Source organism: Cibotium barometz, chromosome 34 (genome assembly GCF_041138505.1).
Source record: "Cibotium barometz isolate CiBa-2024 chromosome 34, ASM4113850v1, whole genome shotgun sequence".
NCBI lineage: Eukaryota > Viridiplantae > Streptophyta > Polypodiopsida > Cyatheales > Cibotiaceae > Cibotium > Cibotium barometz.
Genome location: NC_141079.1, coordinates 33,625,340 through 33,645,814, shown reverse-complemented (window position 1 = coordinate 33,645,814; position 20,475 = coordinate 33,625,340).

The window sequence follows — 20,475 nt, the reverse complement described above, 5'->3', positions numbered from 1 at the left end:
GTGAATGTGATCTTGGAAGGTTATACAATGTCTGAATCCTTGGAGAAAAAAATAGCCAAATCTTAGTGATTTTTTCTAATGAAAGAACCTATGTATGTATTCATAATCCATAATGGGCTTCACATTAGGGCCAAAAACGGCTAGAAAAGGGCTGTTTGTTAATCTAAGGATTAAGAAATTGTCCAATTGTGAATTGACACGTATACAAAAGTATGGCATTCTTGTCTCCTCTAAATGTTTTCTTAACGGTTCTATTTTAGTGGCGAACGGCTAAAACGGCTAAATTTAGATGTTTACGATGGCTAACATTAAAGTTTGGGTCCAAAATAGTGACATCTTGTTCCATTTTATATTTCAAAAAATCAAGCAGGAAGATACGAAATCCTCTTTTCAGGCCTTGAAAACAACGCTATTAATGACAAATCATCAAATTTTTTCAAACGTCTACTTTCCACCTTCCCTTCATTTTGGCATATGGTTTATTCTCCTTTCTTTGCACTTTCAAAAGATTCACTATTTTTCTCTCATCTGTGAGCTTCAATGGCGTCCTCACGTCGTCCTTCACATAATATAACTTCTTGTGATTTTCATAACACGAGAGAAGATGGTGTTTGGAAACCCATGTCTTTTTCGTGTGAATGATTGGGTAACAATGCTTCCCTCTTGCAAAGGTGCCCACAAGGTGAAAAGAACCAAGCAAAATGAAGTGAAATCCCATTGGAAAGGTCGTGTTCTTGCCTTCAAAGTGACCGACAATGTGGCTGGCTTGCAAAAGTTCAACATGTCTACATGGCCAAAGACATGGTGTTGAACTTGGATGAACATCCAATTCTCCATTCTTACTGTAATTCAACAAAACTTTATCTATTTGATACAACACAATATTTCTCCTTCTGATATATTTGTTGTTTGTTTAATTTCAGTTATCTTTCCGTCAACAGCTGTGGAGTGGCAGCCTGTTGAGATCTTAAGTGGCATATTCAAAGCAATTCACAAGGGGATTGCAGATGTCATGTATGCAGACAAACCACCTTCATTTTATAAATCAGTGGATTTATTTGTGTATTTTGCAGAATACAGGGTTCCATCAAGAGAAGGTGTTCATGGAGAATTATATGACATACCTATTCCCACATTAATGTCACTGGAATGGGAAGTTCCTGATCCAAATACCATAACAAGCTTCAAATCCAAAATCAAAGATGATATTCTTAAAGCTATGTCTCCTGGAAGGATTTCAAGAAGGATAAAAATTCAATGGTTCTTGCCTATACATGTCTTTGTGGCATGTTTCAAAACAATGGAATTGGAGAGGACAAGAACGATGTGGCTTAATAGAAGACTATCTCTGACTGATCTGGACACTGTACTTGGAGAAGGATGGAGTACCAAGGAAACTTTTCATATGGGGGACAATATCAGTTGTAGAGTAAGCCCAAATTCTTTGTCTATCTCATACCAACTGTGTCGCCAATCCCTAGTTTTGGGCTATGACTATAGGAGATGGAAAAGCAAGCTTGGTAGTTGGGTCCCTTTGGATTCTGAAGAGAATTGTCCAGAGTTTGAATTTAACATCATAGTCCATCCATTCATAGATCCCAGGAAACTCATAGTAACATCAAACTGGCGACTACAACATGTAAGAGAGTCGCTTGAGTTTCTGGATTAAATATCACCTGAATATAGATTCAAAGTAGATGATATTGTTGTCAGTACAAGGATGGAGAGTGTAACCTCATGCATCACATGTCTCCCCCCAAAAAAAGTTAGTTGAAAAGGATTTCTCCAATAATGTAATCAATATATTCTGCTGAATTTCGTCTTGACTTCTTCTTAAAAATGGTTAACATATTGTTCGCAACACAGAACAAGGTTTAACAGTTGAATATCAAATTACTGATACTGAATTTAAGTACAGAATATTGTCCCAAAAAGGGTGTGTTCATATGGACAAAATGAACAAAACAAAAGCTAATTGGTGGAATCACTCAACAAAATCAACTTTCCTTTTGGCATGAGATGACCCTGCATCTTTAGAGAATCTTTCTCTCTTCTGTTTGCTTCGATCAAATTTTGCTGATTGAGGTTCAAGTTCTGGAGTTTTCAGCTCTTGAGGTGTTGGAGAGGAAGACTTTAGAGTGAATTCCTCAAATGGTGGTAAGTTGGGCTCTTCTCTAAGACCTTCAGGTGTTGGCGAGGGAGATTTGGCAGTGGGGTCTGGTTTTGGAGAAGGTTCTTTGGAGGTTGGCCTTAGAGACTTAGCAGTCTTCTTGGGGAACATGAAAAAGAAATTTAATGGAGAGCCAACATTTGCCCTCTTACTATCTTTGTTGGATAAACGACGCTTCTGAATTTTAAATTTAACTGGAGAGTGAAACGGAAGACCTTCAGTAGCACTCCTCTCTTTGACAGGGGTCCTCCCTTTGATAGGTGTCTTCTCTTGAGCTGGAGAAGACTCTTTGGCAGGAGGACTAGGGATCTTCTCTTTGATAGGAGTCTTCCCTTGAGCTGGTGAAGAGCTCATCTCTTTGGCAGGAGGGCTAGGGGTCTTCTCTTTAGCAAGAGGGCTAGGGCTCTTCTCTTTAGCAGGAGGGGTAGGGCTCTTCTCTTTAGCAGGAGGGGTAGGGCTCTTCTCTGTAGCCTGAGGGATCTTTCCTTTAGAATGGATCTTCTCTTTAGAATGGCTCTTTTTCCCCTTGGAAGATCTGCTCTTAGTAGGGCTCTTCTTTCTTTTCTTCTTCTCTTTGGCAGAGGTCTTTTCCTTTTTGGATGAGTCATCCTTGACATTGCTTTCCTTCTTCTCCCTTTTCCTTTTCTTTGAAGTTGTATCCTTGGCTTCTTTATTAGGTGGAAAGGGGGAATCATGATCATATGGATTGATGGATCTATTCAAAACCATGGACACTACCTTCTCCCTTACCCAACTTACCCAAGAATCTGGATACTCATGCAACTTAGACAAAAGAAATTAAGAAAATAAGAAAATAGGTCACTAAATGTATTCACTAAATCAATCAATGGTTTTCATTCATGAACTTACAGTAAGTGTTGTCATTCTAAATCTTGACTCAAGATATCTCCAAGCATTTGTAAGCACCATCCATCCACAAGATGTTGAGTCTTTCTGCAAAGGAACTTTCTGATTGTAGTACTTAAAATCTTCACGTTTGTAGTCTACATAGGTAGAACCTAGAAAACTCAAGATAAGTTTGGCAGCACTGCAAGCATAAAATATTGAGGGTCAACCAAATAATTGAAAACATACAAAAAATTGTTATGGAACATAAACCATGGAAAAGTTGATTCTTACATTTTACTTCTCCCATGAATGGATGCCAAAGAATTCATAAAGATCACATCTCTATCCAAAAGATTGAAGATAATAAGACTCCAATGGCCTCTGTGATAAGATGAAAACTGCAATTAGTTATGAATATTGTAATGTCTTTTATAGGCAAAAGATAATTGAGTATGAGTCTTACACTTCAACATAAGGGTATACAATGTAATTGCAGGTAAGCATATCAAAGTTTTTTAGAAAACTTGCAAGATCCCCTTGCCTATTGAAAAGGCACTGTGTAACAAGGGGATCAAGAATGGTCACTTGGACAGCCATTGTTCATGAAGATCCCTCATAAGACATCTGGAGACATAAACAAAACATGTCAACAAAATATGGAGTCTGAGAAATTCATCAAGAAAGCAGAAGCAAATCCACACAAACCTGAGACAGATGAAGAGGACTGTGTCAGATATCTCAATATTATGATTCACAAGCATGCTTGTGTCTTCAGGGGCAATGTCACAATAAACCTCATCCTCTCCATGCATGGACACATCTACTATCATTTGACCTGTCACATTCTGATAAAGCTCTGAATTGGATGCATGGAGAATTTCAACTTGCTGAGAAAGAATGGCATCCTCTGTAATCTTCTCCTGCTCTCTCTCTTTCTCAACTTCTTCTTTGATATCTTGAGCTTTTCTTGTACCATAAGTATGAGAAATATCTTCAATAACACTGATTGTTTGGGTTGCCTTGCTGGAGGGATATTAAGAATTTCAAAAGCTCTCATATCTTGACTTGGAATGGGCTTCAAAGCTTTGTCAAACTTATATCTAAGTTTGGACACAAGCACAAAATCTTTTCTCATGAGAGTGATCCTATGAGCAAATGCAGCAGCAATGTATCCATCATTCATAAAGTCGATTAAAAAATCTTCAGCAGCCTCTTGAAGACACATAAGGGCCTGGGTCTCCCATCGCACTTTCTCAAGATTTGTGTTTCTCATTTTGCCAACTAACCTTTCTGATATGTCCCTGACAACCCGAGTAAATGGTAGTCGAGGGATGAGAAGACTAGTAGATTTCTGTGTTGCTCTTATCTCTCTTAAGGACTTCACCTGATAATTTAATCTCTTTCTTGCTGTCGCCCTCGCACGAGGCTTTGGAAGAGGCTTTTCTTGTTTGGAAGGTCCTGGTTTGTCCTCAGCTTTTTCAGTCTCCAAAGTGTTGGAATTAGGGTTGCAGGAAAGCACACAAAGCTTGGAGAAGAAGAAGCAAGAATGCACTCAATACAAAGTGTATTAGATTGTGTCAATGTACAAAAGATAAGATAGCCCTAGAAGGATGGGCGTATATACAAGCCGGGGGAAAAAACCTCCTAAAGAGGGAAAAAGTGCCCCGACGGTCCTAAGTGTGTTCACACACATCACTGCCTATGTATATGGCAACAAATCCCCCCTGGGAGTGATGGTGTGAACGAGAGCTGGCACTCATGTATAGGGGAGTGCCATGCCCGAAGTAGATCAATCCACAAAGGGAAGCAAGCCCAAAGCTTTGCGGAAAGCTTCAAACTTTTCACGAGGAAGCGCCTTTGTGAAAAGATCGGCGAGGTTGTCCTGTGTTGGCACATAGGCCAAGCTGATCTCTCCTGCTGAGAGTCTCTCCCTGACATAGTGATAATGCACCTCAATGTGCTTTGTGCGAGCATGAAAAAATGGGTTTCTCGCAACTGCCAATGCGCTCTGACTGTCAGTGAAGATAGAGGTGGCAGACTCCTGTCCAACACCCAAGTCAGCCATAAGCCGTCTGAGCCACACACACTCAACCGTAGCTGTGAAAGCTGCCCTGTACTCAGCTTCACAACTAGAAGTGGCCACAGTAGGTTGCTTCTTGCTCAACCAAGATATGCATGAGCTACCGAGCATGAAACAAAAACCACTTGTGGACACTCTTGTGTCATAGCAACCAGCCCAATCTGAGTCCGAAAAAGCATGTAAATCTGGCGGCAATGATCCCCCCTTGGGATAAAACAACCCAAGATGTATGGTGCCACTCAAGTAGCGAAAGATGCGTTTAACTGCCTTCCAATGCTGAGACCCTGGGCTATGCATAAACCTGCTCACCTGTGAGACTGCAAACTGAATGTCCGGCCTCGTAATGCATACATAAATGAGGCAACCAACAGCTGTCTGATAGAGTGTGACATCAAAGTGATCTCCAGCATCATGAAGACTCAACTTCAAACCTATCTCCATTGGAGTAGCAATAGGTTTGCAGTCTTCAAGGCCAAATCTCTGCAACAATGTCTCAATATACTTTGTCTGACACAAAGCAATACCTCCATCACACTGCTTAAATTGTATCCCCAAATAATGATGCAAATGCCCCAAATCTGACATCTCAAAAGAGGCATTCAAGTCAGCCTTAAAATCAGCAATATGACTCTCATTTGGTCCTGTGAGCAGCATGTCATCGACATAGAGAGCAATGATTAGATGTACACCATCCACACGTTTAACATACAAAGTGCTTTCTGTTGGACTATTCTGAAAACCATGTGCAGTCAAATATGCATGTATCTTTTCATACCATGCTCGTGGAGCTTGCTTTAAACCATATAAAGCCTTTTTCAACCTGCACACTTTGTTTTCCTGCCCTCTTTGAACAAAACCACGAGGCTGCGATACATACACTTCCTCATGCAAATCTCCATTCAAGAACGCAGTCTTTATGTCCAACTGATGTACATTCCAACCATTATGAGCTGCCAATGCACAGATGCTACGAATGGTAGTCATACGACAAGTGGGAGCAAAGGTCTCATCAAAATCAATGCCCTTTTCTTGAGCATAACCCTTTGCAACAAGTCTAGCCTTATAGCGATCAACACTACCATCTGGCTTTCGTTTCAACTTAAAAACCCACTTACATCCAATGGCCTTTTTACCAATAGGCAAATCACACAAAGACCATGTACCATTCTTCATTATAGCATCATATTCACTTTGCATTGCAGCCAACCAATTTTTTGAATTTTGTGCCTCATCAAATGAAAGAGGTTCTTCCTCTTCACACATACTAGACACAGCCAAAGCATAACAATCTGATGTATAAGAGGCATGCTGAAAACCTGAACGAGTACGACTAGTCATAGGTGCATCAATCTTACTATCACGCAAGGTTTGCACCAGCCATTTAGGCATACCTCTAGCTTGCTCATTTTCAGCCCTATCCTCATGAATTACATCCTGTAAATCTGCATCAGAAATAGGCTGATCTATGATGTCATTTGAAATCTGCGTAGGCTGAATATTTGCCTCATTAGGACTTACATTTGAATTCCCACCTGTAAAGAGAGGCAACAACGTATCAAATACATCCCGTGAGCTCACACCTGTCTCTTTGGTACATGATAACAAGGGCTGCACAGCATCTTCCACAAAAACAACATCTCGACTAATCAAGATACGCTTTGACTGCGGATGATACAATCTGTAACCCTTGCTCTCAGCACTGTAACCAACAAAAATGCATTTAACAGCCTTATCATCCAATTTTCTGCGTTGTTGCACAGGCACTAAAGCATAGGCCAAGCAACCAAAGACACGCAAGTGACCAATAGAAGGCTTCCTGCCATGCCAAGCTTCGTATGGAGTAATAGACTGCAAGGCCTTAGTGGGACACCTGTTGAGTACATATGCAGCACACATGACAGCCTCAAGCCAAAATGCATGTGGCAAAGCTTGGCTCTTGACCATACATCGTGCCATCTCCATAAGTGACCTGTTCTTCCTCTCAGCAACACCATTTTGCTGAGGGGTATACGGCACTGTACATTGGTGTTTTATCCCACGACTAGCCAGAAATGCATCAAACTCTTTAGACATGTACTCCCCCCCTTGATCAGTACGGAGGGTGCCCACAGTACAATTGGATACATTTTCAACCATAAGAAAAAACTGTTTGAAGCACAATAACACTTCGGACTTTGCCTTCAGTGGATATACCCATGCATGCCTTGAGTAATCATCAATGAAAGTCACGAAGTACAAGTGTTTACCAAATGATGGAGTTTGCATAGGCCCACATACATCACTATGTACAAGCTGCAATTTGCGATTGGCCCGCACAGAACCATCCTTTGGAAACGCAGAACGCTGCATTTTGCCCAAAATACAGCCTTCACAAACATGTTTCAATGGTGCCTCAAGAGGGGGCAATGAAGCAACCATATCAAATTTCTACAAACGCAGCAAACTAGCAAAGTTCAGATGACCAAAACGAGCATGCCATAGTTTTGCATCTGAAACTGCCTTTTCATCAGAAACTGCATTTGCTGAATCTTCCACACACTTGTCATAAGAATTGAGCATATACAGCCCACGAAACAAGGTGCCAGATACAATAATCATATCACCAGAAGTCAAATCATGAACAGTACATCTGTCATCCACAAATTTGATTATAAATCCAAGTCTAGCAAGCGCAGAGACAGACAATAGATTCTTCTTTATCCCTGGCACATACAAGGCATCTGAAAGTGTGAAAGCGCTGCCATTTGCAGCCGTAAGCATAATTTTACCAATGCCCTTCACTGGGTAAGAAGCATTATTGGCACATGTGACAGTATTCCCCATTAGGGACAGCCTCAAGAGAAGTGAACATATCACGATGCGAGGTAATGTGCTTTGTAGCACCACTGTCAAAATACCAAACATGAGAGTCAACAGAAACTGCCAAACATGCATCATGTACAGATGGGTCATACTGGCAATACACGCTAAACGCCCATTCTGTATCCTGCACAACATTTGCAGAATCTGCATTTGTAGAAGCATCCGCTATTGTGGCTGCATTTGACTCTTTCTTCTTTGCCTCTTTAGCCTTTAGCTTAGGGCAATTCTTAATGACATGATCATTTGCCTTACAATAGTTGCACCTGGTCTTTTTCTTGCCTTTATCAAGAGCCTTCTCAGACTTATTGTTGCTACCTGTGGAAGTAGAAGAAGTTGCAGACCTACTAATAGGAGAAGAAACAGTGGAAGGGGCTGCCTTACCACTTCTTCTCTGCTGCTGGGCAGCCATAAATGCTTGATCAACTGCACGCTGCCTGGCCCTGTTTTGCCTGGACTGTGCTTCTTGCAAGAGCTTGTTGACTAAAGTATCATACTTGACAGCATCAGGTCTATCCTCATTAAGAAGTCTCCACGTGGAAGCAAAAGTCTGATATGTCTCAGGTAAAGCATCAAGAACAGTCTGCACAAGAGAATGATCAGGAATAATCTCACCTGCAGAAATCAACTGTTCTTTGAGATCTTTAATCTCAGCAAGAAAAACATTCATGTCATCACCTTCCTGCATAATCTTCAATTCTAGCTCTTTACGCAGGTAAGCGATTTTTGCCTCGTTACGACCTGCATACAAACCAGCTAGAATATCCCAAGCCTGTTTTGCTGTTTTAGCTGAACGAATATGTGGGGTGATGTTCCGTTTGACAGAAAGTGCAATCAAGGCATGAGCCTGCGCATCTTTACCATCCCAGCGAGCTTGTTCAGCAGTGGGTAAAACAGCAGCAACAGTAGAGCTGCTAGAACCTGCAACATCCTCAACAGATCCTACATCCACAGAACCTGGACGTACATCCATACCCTGCACAATGTTCCACACTCCTTTTGCAACCAAAACATGCTGCATCATGTATGCCCAAAGTGGGTAGTTGCTGTCTCCATCCAGATTGTCTTCAGCAGACAACATGCGAAATACATCATTGCTGTTATCAGCCATGGCCACTGACTGAAACTGATGCAAAAGCTACCTGTAATGAAGCAAAGACTGAACAGAAAACAACTCGTGCTATGTAGCACGGTCCACAATGGAGTACGTATGCCTGTTTTGCAAAAAACTGCACTGTCAAAATTTCTGCAGAAAATGACGAAAACACCTGTGCAGAACTTGAAATGCAAAAACGGAGCCCGAAACGACCTCAGATGCAAATTCTGAGAACGCAAAGCCGTACGGGCTTATTTGCAGAGTATAGGGACCTGCAAGCGCTCGTGAAAACTCACCTCAATCGGAGAACGTGAGTCGGAGGGTGCTGGCGGCGTAGCCCTGGGAGCCGATGCCTGCTCTGATACCAATTGTTGGAATTAGGGTTGCAGGAAAGCACACAAAGCTTGGAGAAGAAGAAGCAAGAATGCACTCAACACAAAGTGTATTAGATTGTGTCAATGTACAAAAGATAAGATAGCCCTAGAAGGATGGGCGTATATACAAGCCGGGGGAAAAAACCTCCTAAAGAGGGAAAAAGTGCCCCGGCGGTCCTAAGTGTGTTCACACACATCACTGCCTATGTATATGGCAACACAAAGGTGGGTAGACTTTCCTTGCAGTCTGTTTTGTCCTTGCCATTGGAGCTTAAAAAAAGAGACCCGATGGAAGTGATTTGAATAATGAGATTAAAAAATAAAGTGGCCCGAACGAAGCGATAGAGCAAATCCAAATGTGTTGGAAAGGGATAATCGCGTGGTTCAGGAAATTACAAATGAAGCAGTCCCGAACGAAGCGATGAGGCAAATCCAAAAATGTCGGATAAGCTTAATCGCTTGATTCGGGCAATCCAGAAAAAGCCAAAACGAAGCGATTGAAGGAATCCAAATCTCGTGGAAAGGTGCAATCGCTTGATATGGGTAAGAAATGTAAAAGGAGGTTTGGGGAAATAAGGTGGACTGATCTCGCTTGATACAGTGTCAATGAAAAAAAGAAATATTTTCAACAAAATTAACATTTTATACCTCGAATCTGTCGTACAAAGGACCGTTGGATACACGTGTCATGTAATTATTTTTGTCACGTGGCATAAACGGTCACTATTTAAGGTGTTTTTATCACGCTACAAATATTCTTAAAAGCTCTCTTTCAATTTTTTTCCCCGCTTTTGGACCACTTATTTTCGTCAAATCAAGCTGTGCACCATAGTGTCTACCTAGCCCTATTTTGCAAAACTCTATATTTTTTTTGGGACCTTGGAATTGCCAAAGCCCGCACCAAGCGATAGAGGAATTCCAAAACTTTTGGACCTTTCATTTTCGCTTCGTTCGGGCTCATCGGAACTATTCCAGCATTTTTTTTCAAATATCTCAATGAGTAAAAGAGTGTTGCGGGTCGACATGAACTTGTTGAAGAAAGCCCAAGTGAAAAACTGTTGAATGCTATTTTGCAAGATGGTCATGATATAAAGATATACGTAGATGCAGTGGAGATATTCAATCCAAGGTTTTCTCTTTCAGATGTTTTGTTGAAGCTTAAGGACATTCTTGAAGATGAGTACAAACAATTTGAAATGTCAATTGAAGCTCATTGTTTTCGTATCGGAGACCATGATTTTTGTCACCTTACAGATTTTACACAGCTGTCAGTGGAGAAAGCCAAAGTTACAAAGAGGTTCAGTAGATTTTCAAATAGAACCTCTTTCACATGCCCTTCATCCATTTCTTGTCCAATCCATTAAAAGCATTGCAACCTTGTCCCCAAGGATGTCTCCTTTATTTTCTTCCTATTTTTGAAAGCAGAAATACAGGATAAAGAGCAACAACCAAAAATTGATGCAGAGAATGAGGAAGAAAATTTAAATGTCACCATAGTCTCAAAGTTAGAGAAAAGTGAGATTTTAGAGGAGGAAGAAATTGATGTTCAAGCTGAGGAGAGAGAAAGTGCCCATCTTGATGTTGCAGAATTTAGGGCTTTCACTATTACTGAAGAGCCCTCAGAGAAAGCAAGCATATCTGAATCCTCTGTTACTCTTCCAAATCTTCCTTTCTTCTATATCAATGAGAAAGATTTTATTCCTCTGTCCTTTCTTCAATGTCTCTTCAATATCAGAGAAGACTACTGTATTATTGCAGCAATTTCAGAAGCTTGTGAAGTGGCCAAAGACTTTATTGATACAGAAGTAGAGTCAAAGGAAGAGTTTTTGGCACTTGATTTGCAAACATCTGACCACTCATTTATCCCTGCTACTAATGCACTTGCCTTGTGCCTTAAAAAAGTGGATGAGGGGAAACCTTCCCTTAGAGATGAGGATTTTGAGAACAGGCTTATTGAGTTAGGTATTGAGTCTTTTGGCAGAGATTTCAAGCTTCAGGCAGATTCTGATAAAGTGGAAAGGGTTGGCTCATGCAACTTGATGAAAGACAAAGTAGTAATTGAGGATGAGTTGCAGAAGGTAGCTTCCATTTAATCTTTTGTAAATTGTTATTGTGATTGTAATTTTTTTAAATTGAGGTTTTTGTCTTGCAGATTGAATTGCTTGATAAGGATGATTTTCTAGGAAGAGCTAGAGGCAACAGAGTGAAATCTACAGACACTAGGTCAAGAAGGCCTTCATCTGCTCTCATGCACTACTTGCCTACATTGGATAAGGCTGTGTTCTGTGCATTCCACATGAACTTCTCTGAAGATGCTGAGTTGCCAATATTTGCCTTGAAGGTGTTGTCAAGGTTCATGGGATACACTCCCCTTCAAATAAATGCTAACAAGGTTTTGCTTCTAGAGAGAGCTGCTGCTCTTAGAATCTTTGGATATGCTGCAGGTTTCAATGCCTCAAGAGCAGGATACTTTCTTTGCTACTCTAGCTATGCAGCTCTGCAGCTGAGGTGTCAGATATCAATCTTCTTGGAGGTTATAGAAGGAGAAAATTTTTGAGATACAGAGGTGACATGCCAAATAGTCCCAAGAGAATCAAAAACTAATGTACACAATATTTTGCAAGGACTGATTATATTTTAGCAAATATTTTGTAAGGGGTACAAATGTGTTAGTAATCATTAGTCTCTGTCTTGAGGTGTTTGTGTAGTTTCAGATTGCTGGGTCTTTGATCTCATCCTTTGTAATTGCCTCCTGTAGAACCAGTTGAATAATTCTTTAAGTGCATTGCTTCTTCTTTGACCACCTCCTCTTCTGGTACATCTAAAAAAGGAAGTTCTCGCTTGATAATGAGACTTTTCCATTCCTTGTGTATTCCATGTTGCAAGGGGTCCTTCTGTAGCAAAATATGGTCCATGCAAGTAAAGAATATGCTACAAAGACAATTTTTTGTTAGTACATTTAAGAAATTACACATATTTTAACTGTTTTGATAAGTCTGAACACTCACCAAGTAATAAGTTATGTCTTTTTCTCCCCAGGCATCTATGATAGCTTTGATCAAAAGCTTTATTGCTTTTTTGAAATCATCTGCATAAAGTAAAGAATATGCTACAAAGATAATTTTTTGTTAGTACATTTAAGAAAGTACACATATTTTAACTGTTTTGATAAGTCTGAACACTCACCAAGTAATAAGTTATGTCTTTTTCTCCCCAGGCATCTATGATAGCTTTGATCAAAAGCTTTATTGCTTTTTTGAAATCATCTGCATAAGTATTTGAACCAACTTGTTGTCTAAGGACTTTGAAAAAATTGTCAAGTTTTTTCCAAACTTCCATACGTTTGTTGGCTACATCTGGTCTACTTTTGACATTTGTGGTGATGACACATAGCTGTTTCCAGCAGTTCCACATTGCATTGACTTGTTTGGTGTCATGGTTGCTCAAAAATCTTCTCGCTTTTGCTCCTCCCATTGAAACATCTTGCAGAACATCACCTGTACCTCCAAAAAGAACAGGATCTTTTTTAAGATGCACTTCCCCACCATGGAAACCCATTTGACAGAGCAAGGCTTCGCATTTTTCTATGCACTCATCTGCAAGTTTAGTTGGCTTAATAGAATATGCATAGTCCAGATGAAGTCTGAGCAATTTGTCCAAGATTCTTATCTCTGCATGCAATGTACATATATGCACATTTTTTAAATGTATTGGTAGAATTGGATCCCATATTTTAATAGAAGTTGGATAATCGACAACATTCACATTATTTCTGGATGGTGGTTTTCCAATCTCATTTTCTGCAAGCCATTCTCTTGTCCCTGTGCTTGCCATACAATAAAGACATGGATATTTGTTATTTGCTCCTCCACATACACCAAACATACACTTCAACGCCTTGAGGTCGGCACTCAAATGCCATTCCACAATGAAATCACCTATGTCGTCTACATGAAGGTGTTCACCTGTATTTTGGCTCTGAATAACTGAAGGAATGTCTGTTTGTGAGAAGAGCCACTTTAATGTTTCATGACCCTCTACTGGTACATGAGCTGATCCAATCCACCATAGCTCCATTTCTGATGGAGTTTTGTGGTATGGAGAATCAAGCTTACCTTGACTATAGTCCAATGCTTTATTCATTAGGGATATAGATATTCTTTCCATTTTTTGATATTTTTGGATTTGAGCTTCATCTAATTTTAAAACAAATACAAGTTTTTCTTCACAATCTATTTCTCTTATGTTGTAATATCTCACCATAAAAGATTGGACCTTTCTAATGTTCATCCAAATATTATTATAAACGTTGTATTCAAAAGACGATTTTCTTTTTTGTCTCTCATATGGCATTGTTCCCTCAATATGGAAATACTCTCCGAAATGTTTAGAAATTTCCTCATTTAACAGAGTTCTATATTTTCCAACATTGTGAGGTCTAGGCAACCCAAAAGCTTTGATTTTGTAATACTTAAGGACCCTGAACCAGGTTTTTGAGATGGCTCTGTATCCCTTTCTACTCACTCCCACTGTGTCACAAACTTCTTGCATTTAGGAAGGCTGGACTAATAAGTCCATATCTTTTAATAGATGTTGAAAGACTAGTTTTTTTTTAGTTTGATTTTCAGGAAGTTCCAAAAGTTTCAAGATATCCGACCTATTCATAAGCTCATTCAAAAATCTTACCCTTTCCTGAGCATTAGACATGTCAAATCCTAGAAGGTTAGTAACATGATCTCTTACAAATTTTAACCTTTTTTTTCTTTATCCAGATCTCTCTGTTAAGTTAACAAATCCCGCATTCGTTTTACTCGTGCTCTTAACCCTATTGGAGTTTCTTTTAAGGTTTTCAATTGATCATTTTCTTGTTTCAAAGACACTATTTTGTTTTCAAGTTCTATAATTTTTGTTGCATTCAAAGATGAAGTATTTTGAAGATATGTAGTATATTCTGCATAATTAATATGTGATTGAGATAGTCTTGAACTATAACCAAGTAAGCCATCCACCCCATCACCAACAAATCTAATCAAATCATGTGGTGTGTGAAAAGAAGGATACCTTCTTCCTGTTTTGGGATCCGGTGGATATAGACTTTCATCTGTCCATAGGTCAATATGCTTCTTTCCTTCGTTATTACGAAGATGTTGAGCTTCATTTGCACATGAAAGGGATCTTTGGTAGACACTCCGTGTAGTTGCATACTCTTGGTTGAGCTTGATATTCAAATGAAACTTATGATTAGATGTATCACTCATTACTAACAGAGCTAAAAATATAAGCAGAGCTATTAGAACATGAGAGACACAGAAGAATGAGAATGAGATGTAGCTTGTGAAATTCTTAGAGAAGCAGAGGAGTGAAATTTTTTTGGAGAATGGATGAGAGCGCGTTTGGAGGGAATGGTCATTTTGCCGCGAAGTCACTAAAAGAGGACAAATTTCGAGACGAGCCATTAAAGAGTAGCATGAAAACGATATATTTTTTTAGATTTTAAAATATGTACTTAGATATGTATTCAATCAGATAGATATGCTTTAAATATCCAAAACGGCTAAATTTGGAGCCGTTTTGATCGTCAACATTCTACTAATTAGCAAGTTAGCGAAATTCCTTACACAGCCCATTTTGAGACGTTTTTGGCCCTAATGACCTGAGTTAAATTCCCCATTTTCTCCATGAGAAGAAGACCCAAGGAATGTGCAGCACAATGGGGATTCCACACATTGCCTAGAAAAACCTACTCTATCAACCCCAGCCATACCCTTTTGCCAATTAGTAGACGTGACCACTTGCACCACATTCTCAAACCCCATGGCATGACGAATGTGGTGAAAGGAAAAGTTTGAGGTATCAATTCTCTGCTGAAAAAAGTACATGCCACGCCATGGAGACACCAAGATATTAATTATGTGCCACTATTTTGTGCCAGTCCATCCATCTGAAATGATTGTGCATCCAAACTTCTTCCAATATTCTTTGATGGGAATGAGTGATGCCTCAATCCTCTCCTTCTCCTCCTCTAGCATAGTGATCAACATCTTGTTACACTCAATCCATGTCCACCCATCCACATTACCCATAGAATTGCACTCAATGATAATAGCTAAATATCAATTAAAAAACAAGCCTATCTGTCACACATGCTACTTGTTAAAAAGCTACCCGACTAATCAGGTCCACCCATCCGTAGGATGGTGCCATCGGGGCATTCTATCCTCCCACTTTCCACCCTACTCACGCGTCAATTTGTTTTCTAATTAATCCTACCACAGTGTTTGACATAAATAAACATGTTCCTTAATTAAGACCCTTTTCACAAGGTTTGTTAAAACAGCCTTTTTTCATAGTACAATAATGCCAAAGACAAGATTTATAAAAAAAAGTTATACATGAATCAATTCCATACAAGCCAAACTCTCTTACCGTTGATCTAGAATTCGGCCTTCCAGCCTCTACGTGCTGGGCAAAACCCTATGGTACCGTACACCTCATCGTCGGCCCGCTGGCGAGCACTCAAGTCGCGGCCTGTCGCCCTCTCAGGCTCCATCACTCGATCCTCCTTCCAAACCATGACAATCTCGATTACAAAGTCTTTTGATCCATAAATTATAGTATTCTTCTACGTGTCATCCCGACCTAATGAGAAATCTCCCAGACATGCTTTGGCTACCTCCATGTCATTCTCTATCCCCATATAGTGCCTTTTTAACTCTTGGCATGCACGTCCCAAGCCTCCACATCCCGCAAAAACATCCAAGACACCATCTCCTTCACTTGAGAAGGTCTCCACTAGCCACCTACAATGAAATGCAATCATAAACGTGCATCTAAGTATTTTGGAAAAGTAGCTATGAAAATGAATAGAATGAAAATTGTCTCACCTAAAGAACATAGGAGATCTTTCTGCACCACCTCGAATGTAGCGCTCCAAGACCATCGTGCGTTGGAATGGATGCTTCTTATTCTTCTCAAAAATGAAATTTCATTGAGCGTTGAATAACTTCTTTGAAACATTTTGCCCAGCCTCACGATCAATAATAGGGACATGGCAATTTACTCGATAGAACATACTAAGCACCAATGTATCCACCTACCATAACGAGAAAACATTATGTTTGGATATCCATACCACATATCATGTATACATAAAGGGAAATATTTGAGAGATTATGACTTACCCGTTCTCCATTCTCATACAAATAACTTGATTCCACATGAATAGACATTTTTCGATGCATGACCAATCCAACTTTCTTTCCCATGGAATATATTTTAGGAAGTTGATCCATTAGACTCAAACACACAAACCAACCCTCATCAGCCCACAAACAAACCAACAAAACTGAGTGTGGCACGTATCAATGAGATGAAGAAACTTGATTCGATGAGGGACACCCATCTGTATCTACATCAACAACCTGTAAACCTGTAGGAAAGTCAGCCCATATGAGGCGAGCCACTGTATGTGAGGGAGCACCTCTATGAGATAGAGCCTTGGGAATCTTCATCAAGAATTCTTCCACACTACATAAAAGATTTATGATGTTTGGTTTTGGTAAGTATAACTTGGAAAACTAATTATATGGTGAAATTATTTCTTTTTACCTATCTGAGCCCTCTGAAAGAGTGTGGACGTCTACCAGCAATATGTGTGAAGAACATCTCTCACCTACAAGTAAACAAGACAAAAAATGAGATGCATTTCGAAAGCACACACTTCTCAAAATAAATTTACGATGGAAAGTACTCTTACTAGTCATGTCCATGATGTCACGTTTTCCTAACACCTCCCCCTCTTGAAGATGCTATGGAGGGTCTCTCTCTTGATCTTCATTTGTGGGGTCTCCCTCTTGAACATGCATAATGTCAAGACGTCTCTTTGTTCGCCTCTCACGTTGCACTTGAGACAATGTAGATGTATGCTCTTGGTGTGATTGTGGCACTCGTGACAATGGTGTGGATGGTTTTGGGGCCACGCATGAGGATCTAACTATTGGAGACTGGGTCAAGTTTGTTATCTATGGGGAAGGTATTCTAGAGTCTTCTTGGGGGCTCTCTTTTAAGCTCAGATTGGTAATTCTTAAATTCTTCTCAAGAAATAGATCAAGATAATCCCCAGACCTTTTTGTATATGTATATTTATGTAGATGTATATGTATATGTACATGTATATGTATGTGTATATGCATGTTTTTCCGAGGAATTTGGACCTACCCATTCTTTGATTGCTTTCGTCTCTTCGTCCATTAGACCTTGGCCAATGAGTAGCTGCACCCACCTACATATCCAAAATAAAACAAATAGCACTAAAATATTTTTTTTAATGGGTATATGTATTTTCTGCAAAAATAGAATGGCATTAGAAGATATATACCTGTAATCGCTCCTCTTGCACCACCCATTGCATAAATGGTGGGATGTAGATAACATCATCATATACTAATAAACCCTCCAAAATAGAGTCTGCCTCCCCTATTAGCTCTTTCCAATACAACTCTTTCTTCATTTGCAGTAACATCTTTTTGTTATCCCCAAACATCTCCGAAATTACCTTGTCCTTTTCCCTCCTGGTCATAAGCATTTGAAGCAATTCCGTCTCCCTATTTCAGCATCATGCCAAAGCCATAAGAGATTAGATATTAAGGTTACTTTATGTTTAGGGAGGTTTATTGACATGTGACATACCTTTGAGTTGAAATCCGAGATATGGCGATTGTGTAGAGCCTTTCTTTGGTCAGAGCAACCAATCCCTTCTTAGACCAATCATAGTTATATACGAGTTGAAAGAATGCATCACCATTGGATGGGTTTGCAATTATGAGCATCTTGTATGCTCTATCTCAAAATGTTTGCTCTACACCACGTCTGGCTTTCTCACATTTTGTCTTATATTCTTGCAACCCCATGGTATGTCTCTATCAATGCATGATATAGCTTGCTTCACCGCTCTACGTATAACGAAAAGGACTCACTCACACGATTAAAAAACATTTATAATCCGTTTATTAATAAAATATAAAAAATGCAAACACTACCTTCCACACAAGCTGTGCCAAGATTGTAGCTGGAGCATTGTACCATTGCTCTCCACTTTGTCGCTCCAAACTAAGCTCCATTAAAGCCCACCTCCTTACGTCTTCACCAAGGTAGTCCAATATATGGATGATTTGTCCGCCATTCCAAATCGTTGAAACATGAAGATCTCATGTGCCAATGTGGGTGTAACACTAGTGCGCACCAATCTGTTAAAGAATCACAATGAGCCAAGAACTTAACAATGACTTCATAATGTCCGTAATTAAGTAGAGAGAGATCACTTACTCATTTTGAGATCGCAAAGCCAATAGCAATTCTCCTTCTTGCTTCTTGTCCACAACCAAAAATTGACATTTGATCCGAACATGGCGTGAGGGGCTATGAGACCAAGCTAGAGAAAACAAAATAAAGATATTACGATATATTACTTTTAATGTTGCATAAAATCACTCTATGGCATTCAAAAGAACATACCTTCGTGCACTCGAGACATCCATGCCTTCACACGATGATTGCCATCCCAAACAAGAAACTTCTTACCACTGAGATCCTTCCACTCAGTTCCTCTGATTTCATCCTCAAATCTGTCATGTTGTAACACCCAGTATGGTCCCCATTCTTGCAAGTCTATTTGTGTGACCGCAAAATACATAGAGCTTCTGGGACGTGTAAGTGAAACTAAAAAAGGAGGAGATGCTTCGACATAGCCATGGCAGTCAAAGGAATCACGAAACATCAAGCTGGCTAGAAACTGTACGGATGGCTTCATTTGGAATCAGCCTGCAAAGGGACCAATGGGGTAGAGGAATTGCGCTGCACAAAAAACTTAGTGAATACATCACCAAGCAATCCCAATTCAATAGATTTTCCAAGAAGCCTTCTATGGGTCTCCCCTTGACCAGTACTAGATTCAGGCATCTCCTTGTGAGTTGGAGGAGGTGAGCTCATTTCGTTCTCCAACACAAGCGCTTCTTCTCATGAACAAGAAAATTATGCGCTAGGCTGTTTCCTCTCTAACAGGAGATACATAGGTGTTTCTTCTTAAGAGAAAAGGTTTGACTCCTTAAACTGCCAAATAAAAGGGCCCAAGAAGCCTTCCATTGAGGTCCTAATGTTGTTTCCTCTCTAACAGGAGATACATATGAGGACATAGGTGTCCGTGATTGAGCTTCCTCGTAAGAGTCAAACAAACACGCCCAGATCTAAGTGAGTATCCCATGTTGTCTATAAGACACACACACCAAGCCCAAGTAAGCATATCTAAAAACATTAAAACACAATCTCAGTAGAATCTTGGCTATTCACATCATATACCTTTCTTAGTCTTTGCCTGTTGTTTTCCTGCTTTTCTTGGAGCCATCTGTCTCTCTTTTGCCCTAAATATGAGTAGCAAACAGTTTGAGCTGAATGACAGATAAAGATGATCAACCGCACACATAAACCCTACTTCATGTCTATAGGAAAACATCAACCTCACACAGAAACCTTACTACATGTCTAAGAAAACATTCAGGATGGTGAAAGCTCTAGAGGCTAGCACACAACTTCAAAGAGTAGATCAGTAAGCTCACAAGGCCGGATACCAAAACCAAGATCGGGCCGTAACTATAGGCCCTATTCAAAGAAACCTCTAGGAAAGAAACATTCACCCATCATCAAATAATGGGCCCCACTGTGCTGGATCCACCATGCCCAAACCAGCCCCAATAGTGCTAGGCCCATCTAGTTTTTTGGAAACCATAGAATTGGACTGGATGTAGGGAGTATTAGATTACTTGAATAAATGCATGACAAATCAGTCTTGAGTGAAATTGTCCAAGAGTAGGATTGTTAAGCTGAGTGGAATCACTGAGTTGAGTAAGATTGTAATGATTTGAGTTCACAGAGTGCCATGATCCTAGAAAATAGAATCTTTATGGAGCTTAGATTTACAATCATTTTATATCCATACATGCACATTGGGATTAGTTGTATTGATGATTACCTTGTGAGAATAAGAAAAAAACAT